We start from the raw sequence: 7,931 nt of genomic DNA, 5'->3' as shown, positions 1-7,931 counted from the left end.
GCTTAAGTCTAGAAAATTGAATGAAATAGCAAAATAACAAAGATGCTTACCACTGGAAGAGCACAGAGACAAAACACAGTAATGCTGGGGTAAGTTTGTTTTTCTCAGTTCTTGTCCTCACCGCAACAAAGAATTGAAGGGCAGAGACACAGTAGTGAAGCAGAAGGAAAGTTTTATTTGAGTATACTCTAAGGTAGGAATGGGCTCGACTCAAGGTAGATAAAGGCAGGTTTACTTGCTTATCTGGAGTAGGACAGGGAGAGTGAAGATTTATGCTTAAAGTCTGGAAAATGGACTTGAATGGCAAAGTGACAGACACCACTGGGAGAGTACAGAGACCAAGGGCAGTAAGTTGAGCAGTAAAAAGTCTTTTGAAAATACATGCTCAAAGAAAGGGGAGTGCGGGCAACCTCAGAGAGGATGAGGTGCACCCAAAGGCTGGGATTCCATCTCTTAAGGCTTTCAAGAATGGGGCAAGTGTAAAGGGTCAAGGGCATAGCCTCATCAGATGGCCTCATCTCATGATTTTATCTCTGGGGAGAGACAATATGTCATTGTCTATAGCTAGTCCTCTAGGTAATTCTGTAGGACAAATCTTTTATTTCTCTTTAAAATAGCGGCCACTCCCAAGGACTAGGAGCACATCAGTTAAGACTGCTTGCCTTGCCTTAAGATAAGTCATTGGCTGAATCCAACTTTCCAGTTCTCTCTCAAAAGTGGTATCTTAGCCTTAAGATAAGTCTCTCCTGTTCTTATTATGCAAATCTTGTCATTTTTAAGGAAAATTAATGATACTTGTCCCTTGTCTCTGCCCTGTCTCACCTGCATTAGGAGGAGCAAGGAGCAAGTCTCAAGGTCAGCTCAGGTTCAGAGCATGTGGAATGAGCTCACCTTGAAAGGGCATGAGTCCTTTCTAGCTCTCTGACTTAACCTGATGAGCTCCCTGAGTTCTTGGTAGGCCCCACCCTCTTTTCATCCAACTCATACCTATCTTTCTGCCTAATAGTAAGTTGGGCATCAAGAAGGCTTTATTAAAGGCAAAGTAGACACTTGGAGAAAGGGGAGTGTGGGCAACCTCAGAGAGAGCATGATTAAAGGCTTAGGATTCTGTCTTTTAAGGCTTTCAAGAATGGGGCAAAGGGTAGGGGTGCAATGTAGGGTTGCCATGTGGTATCATGTCTATCTCCACTGAGAGACATTGTATCATCATCGATGGTCTGCCCTCTAGATATTCCATAAGATAAGTTTAACACAAGGAATTTCTTGACCCTGTTCTTCTCCAAGATAGTGGTTACCCCCAAGCAGTGGGAACATACCATTTAGGACTGCATGCCCTGATTTAAGATATGGTCTTAAGTGGACTTAAGTTACTGGCTGATTACCATAAAATATGTTAGGAATCTTACCTCCTAACTCCCTGGTTTATAAAATGGAATCTTAGACTTAAGATGAAGTCCCTCCTGTTCTTACTATACTATTTATATCTCACCATTTTTCTTCAGAGGCAGGAAAAATTAATCATGATGCTTGTCCCCTGACCCTGCCCTACCTCAGCTCACCAGTCTTCCTCATTATAGCATTTTTTCCTTCATTTATTCATTCATCTATACCAGGCATGGATGCCCAACTCTTTCCACCCTTATTTAACACTGATCTGAAAGTACTGGTCAATCTGATTAGATAAACCAAAGAAATTAAAGGTAAAAATTAGAGAGGAAGTCCAACTATGACTATTTACAGATGATTTGACGAATTCTTTGAAATGCAATATAGTCAATTGAAAAATACATTGCAAAGAAGAAACTGCAGTATGTTCATGGATACAAAATTATCACCCATAAATCAACATCATTCATAAATACAGACAATGGTTAGAGGGTGTACTTTACAAAAGTCACAAAGTTAAATAAAACCAAAAGATTAAACTACCTATGTGAAACTTCCAAATAGCAGTGGCTGCCTAGAAATTACTTCAATTAATGGAAAGACGTCTTTATGTGTGGACACGAAAACTATCAAGATGTGAATTTTCCCAAAATTAATCTATGAATTCTATTTGATTTCTATTTAAAAAGCAGAAAAACATTTATGGTATTGATGCTGGGGTTCTTGTTTGTGGAGTTGAAAAACGAACTTAGTAAACACTCAAGGTATGAGAGCCACTGTCCATCAGCGTAGTAAGATGCTATAGAATCACTACTTGTATTTAGAGATACAGTGAGAGGACAGAACTCCTGGCTCATGCCAGGAGGGGACAAGAGAACCTGTGATGGGGCATTGTCTAAGGGATTTATAGTCGGTTGAGGATTTTCAGGTAAAGGTGTAGGGGTGCAGACTTGTACCATCTGCCCTGCTCCCAAGGTGGGATGAGTTGTCTGTTTGCTAGGGCTGTTTACAATGAAGTCATGGGTTATGCTGAGATACCCTGCTTTATTTGCAGAAGACTCAAACATGCCAGGCCAAGTTGTCCTGGCCTTTTGACCTTTAACTGATCTCACTGAAGATATCTATATTCCTAGCCAGGTATCTTTTTTTTTCTTTTAATTTTTTAAAAATTTTGCTATCATTACTGTACAATTGCATGAACAACATTATGGTTACTAGACTCCCCCTATTATCAAGTCCCCACCGCATACCCCATTACAGTCACTATGCTGATGAGCATAGTAAGATGCTATAGAATCACTACTTGTCTTCTCTGTTTTATACTGCCTTCCCCGTGCCCATCTCCCAAGTTATAAGTGCTAATCGTAATGCCCCTTATTCCCCTTCTTTCTCCCTTCCCACCCACCCTCCCCAGTCCCTTTCCCTTTGGTAACTGTTCATTCTTGGGTTCTGTAAGTCTGCTGCTGTTTTGTTCCTTCTGTTTTTTCTTTGTTCTTATACTCCACAGATGAGTGAAATCATTTGATACTTATCTTTCTCCACCTGCAAAATAAAAATTTTGAAAATAAATAAATTAAATTAAATGAATTAAAAAATAGAATCACAGCTTTGCTGCCCCCACCCCCATGGGCTTGTCTGTGTCCATTTTGGGAAAAGTCGTGCACCAAGAGGAATGGGTGTATAACCAGAATTGTCAATCAAATGACCTCACCCTGTCAATCAAAGAGTTGCCTCTGCACTAGGTCATGATAAATAGAGCCCCCCTAAAAGTTCGGAGCCTTTGGGTACCTTGTCTGGCCCACTCCTCTCTTGGAGTGTATCCAAATAAAACTTTCGCTCTCCTTCACTACTGTGTCTCTGTCTTTCAATTCTTAGCTGTGGCTGACAGAAGAACCGAGGAAAACAATCTCAATCCATAACAGTAACAACTCAAAAGGGGATGGAAAAAGTAAAACAAATGCCTTGGGACATTTCTCATTAAGAATATAAGATTGCACCCATGTGTCTTACTTTGTAACATGATGAATTCCCAATATGGTAAATGATTTATAGGCATGATGAAACCATACAAATATAACAAGAAATCTTGGGATAACTTCTATATGGCACTGGCAGAGGAAGACCTTTCCAAATATAATTCAAATCTCAGAAGCCACAAAATGAATAAATAAATAAATAAATTCTACAAAAACAATAAAAAACTCTGCATCCCAACAAAACCTTAAATGAAATGAAAAATATACTTGCCATTGATACAGTAAGGGCCAATCTTCCCCATATGTAAAGAGTCTCAGGGAAACAGTAATATTAATAACTCTATAGAAAAGTGGCCAAAGAGTGTGAACACAGTGTTCACAGAAACATAGGTAAAGGTATTCAAATGTAAAAAGGAAAATGGCAAAAGTGACATATTTCACCAAAGCAATTAGAAAAGTTCAAAAGGTCAATAACACTTTATTGGTGAGGCTTTGGGGAAGCAGGCTCTCACACTTCTGGTGAAAATGCAAATTGGTTCAACCATTAAGGAGGAAACTTGGCATTATTTATCAAAATTAGAGATGCACACGCCCATTGACTCAGCAAGTTGTCATGTGCAAAATATCATGTAAAAGAAGTTCCTCATTAGCAATATTTCCCGGGAGGAAAGGGGTGAGAAGGGAATGCAGCAGAAGAGGCTCCCATGTGGAGCATAGTGTTTCAGATGCCAAGTGGTAGGTCCCCAGATAACACACAATTTCTGTCCAACTTGACTACAGATTGGAGGTTCCCATGACCACCTTCTCTCCTCTTGGATTCAATTATTTGCTAGAACAGCTGGCAGAACTCAGGGAAACACTTTTATTTACCAGTTTATTATATAACAAAGGACACAGATGAATAGCCGGGCAAAAAGATACACAGGGTGAGGTCTGGACTGGTCTCAAGCACAGGAGCTCTTGTTCCCCTGGAGTTGGGGGTGTGCCACCCTCCTGGCACGTGGCTGTGCTCACTCACCTGGAAGCTCTCCAAACCCCCTACTATTGGGATATCATGGAGACTTCCTCCTGTAGACATGACTGATAATTAACTCCATTTCCAGCCCCTCTGAAGCTTGGCATGGGCCCCTTTTCACTCTCAACATTCCATTGTCATTTTTCAGTCTCACCAAATCCATTGTGAACTTGCTTGGGGTTGTTTGGCGTTAGTCATGCCTAGTGACAGCTCCCATCCAGGAGGCATCCAGAAGCCCACCCAGAGTCACCTCACTGGAACACAAGATTCACCTTGTGTTCTTATCACTTAGGAAATTACCAGGATTTCAGGCGCCCTGTGCCAGGAGCCTGGGGAAGAGACCGATGAATGTATTTTCTACTATTTCACCATGGTCAAGGGGGAAAAGTGTTAAATATAAATAAGTATTAAATATTAAAGAAGTAAAGAGTGGTACATGTTATGAAAAGGAAAAGTAAGAAATGGAAATGGAGAAAAGAAAATAAACAAATGGAGCAAAAAGAAGTGGGGACGCTCCTGGCAAGGGGAAGATTTGTTATGGGTAATTACCAAGAAAGCCAGGGAACACAGGGAGAGAGGACAGACACCAGCTGCAGGGTGTCTGAGCTCCAGGATGAAGATATGGGGGGTGAAAACAGAAAGGATGCCTTTTACTGAGGCATGGGAATGCCAGCCTCCCTCCGTCATAGAAAAGCAAAGCTTCAGCACAAAGTCCTGTCTTCAGTCCCATTGAAGCCCTCCCTTGAGCACAGGGGCCACTACAGAGACTCGGGGTCATGGGATGCTCCAATCTGTTCTGGGTGCTGCTGCCCAGCCATTGCCCTTTCTGTCCCTTTGCTGAATGAATTAGAAGCTTTGGGGAACAATACTCTGTCGGCATGTTTTCTCCGTGTCAGCAGGAACTCCACCTGCAACATGGCTCTTGCATTGAGAAGGTGGCCATTCGATGACACGATGAAGCCATGCAGGAGCTGCCAGTGGGGTGGGGTGGGGCTGAGAGTGGGGCTGTCAGTCAGTCTTGTTGCTAGAATGAGGCACACATATGGGGAGCTTTTGAGGAATTAAAAGCAGCTTAAAATCCTTTTGCAGAAGGGGTTTATGATGGGACTGGACAACAGGTTGAGTTCAGACTTTTCTGAGGAAGGATGCTTCTGTAGCCACTGAGCTTGGACATGTTGGAGTGGACCCCAGAGGCCAGTCAGGCATGGCAAGGCAATGCAGTGGAGGGAGGCAACATTGAAGGGGGACGAGGAAATGGGAACAGTACAAGTGGGTCACTTAGGATGGGAGCCATCCAGTGTCACAAGTGGTGGCTGCTCTCATGCATAAATGATGCAGTCTCATCCGAGCTACCAAAATGAATTGGGTTTTCAAGAGTCTTAGGGCACCTGAGCTAGCAATTAGTGCAGGTGTGTGCCAACACTTGGCAGTCATGGTGTTGGCATGGTTGACATCCCTTGGGTTCCCTAGGTCTTCCCCAGATTGGGGAATAGAGTGCAGAATTCTGTGTCACCTGGTGAATGTAACTCCTCAGGGTGGAATAAATTTAGATTGTAGGCTTGAAATGGGGAGTCGTGGGTTCATGACCAGATTCAGAGCTAACAAGCACTGAGACCTTGGGCAGCTCCAGTAAAGGCATTTCTGGTTATAAGAGAAAGGCCTTACAGTGAGCATCAAACTGCAGAGGAGAGTTATTAGGAAGGGTCCAGAAGATCACAGAATGCTAGGGCTGGAAATGGAATGCAGCCAGACCTCATGAGGAAAGGAATGAGGCAGGAGCTTTCCAAGTGGCCAGGATGGCACCTCCAAGGCCACTAGGCTCTGGGAGAAGGCTGTAGTATGGGTGCAGATTCCTCCCGTTGCGTTCCATACGCTTCACTTTGCAACTTGATTCTGCTGCTCCTCCCATCCAGAAGTACTGTCTGCACTCTGCCCCGTGTACCTCCGCTGGCCCATGACTTGCTTTGACCAATACAACTTGACAGATGTAATGTGGGAATTCTGCAGCCCAAGTCCCAGGAGACCATGAGGCTTCTGGCATCTCCTTGGACCACTGTCCAGAATCACAGTCAAGCTGGGCAGGCCTGCAGAAGGAGAAGGGGTGCTGTCCTGCATCACCTGTCAGGTGTGCAGTGAGCCATGTGGGGCTGGCAGCCCACATACCCTCAGCTGAACACAGCCTCCCAAAGATGTACAGGGGGAGGCAGCAGAGGAGTGGCCCTCCAGCACACAGGCTCATGAGGCACCAGAAATCCTGTGGAAGCTCTGGGTTTTGGGGGTAGTTTCTTAGACATCAGTAGATAACTGACATGTGGCCCATTCCTGGTTGTTCCTGAAAGAAGGCTCCAAAATGGCCAACCCCCTCTCTTAAGTGCTGGCAGCCTAAGCAGAGACTGAATAGCAGATGATGGCCAGAACACAAATACAGATAGAGCTCTGACCCCCAACCTGAGCAGCCAGCTGGAGCACTGCCTCTCATCTGCAGTTAGCCTCCAGCACAAGCCTGCTCTCTGCCCCGCAGAAGCCAGACCACTGTCTCCAGCCACCCACCCAGGAAGCTGACAAAGTCCTCTGGAACAGTCAGCCCCAAATGGCTAGGACATGATCAAAAGCTGACAGCTTCCTTAATTTGCATCCCTACTTCCAACTTTGGACCAGCAGAGAGCCAAATATGCTGCCTGCACCATTCAGTGGGATGCCCCACTTCTAGTACCCCCGACTCCCACTTCCATCGGGGCCCCACCTGAACATTCTCTGTTTCTTCTAAAGCTTCCTCACTCCTCTGCATGCCTGCGAGTGTCTCCTAAAATGCAGGTAATGGTGGCTGAGCCTGAACACAGCCTCCCCCTGTTCTCTCTGGGTTGTTCCTCATTTATTCCTACACTCCAATTGCTTTCCTGCACATCGAGTGTAGAGTGGGTCCAGTCAGCAGGAGTGTGTGGGTCACTGCCCACTCACAACTTGGTGGTGCAAGTTCTCATGAAGGGTGTGTGGGTAGGGAATGATGTGGTCACTGTTTCCAATATGCCTTTAATGGGGTAATGCACTTATCTTATGGGCATTTGTGCTCAGAATGGTCATTCAGTGCAAGGTGCTATGAAAGTGACAGCTCTCTACCTTGCCCTGCTGACTCATAAAAGATCCCTTGTGAGTGAAACACAGTGGGCACCCCCAAACATTGGCCTCCCTCCTCTGGGGGTGGTGGGTGTCCCTTGCCTCAGACTCCAGCCCCCGGTATCATGCATGAGACTTCTCACAGGCTCCACAATGTTTACTTAAACACATTTATGAATTCACTGAAGCCTTTTTCCTTTAACATCTGAACAGTGAGTTGTCTTTGAAGGGCTGTGGTAAGCAAAACCTACCCTTTAAAGTAGAACAATCCCAGACGGTCACCCATGCCACTGCTACAGTGCATTTCCCCTCATTTTACAGTTCTCTCATTTAAGAAAAAAAAAGCCAAATATTTCCCATCAAATCTGATTCAGAACCTCTGAGCTGTGCCGGTCTTTTTTCCCTTGGGTAATTTTTCCAACATTAACTGGTAACAACAG

The sequence above is a fragment of the Manis javanica genome, chromosome 6 (assembly GCF_040802235.1).
Source record: "Manis javanica isolate MJ-LG chromosome 6, MJ_LKY, whole genome shotgun sequence".
Taxonomy (NCBI): domain Eukaryota; kingdom Metazoa; phylum Chordata; class Mammalia; order Pholidota; family Manidae; genus Manis; species Manis javanica.
The sequence above is the reverse complement of the archived record's forward strand: the minus strand, read 5'-3'. Positions refer to the sequence as shown.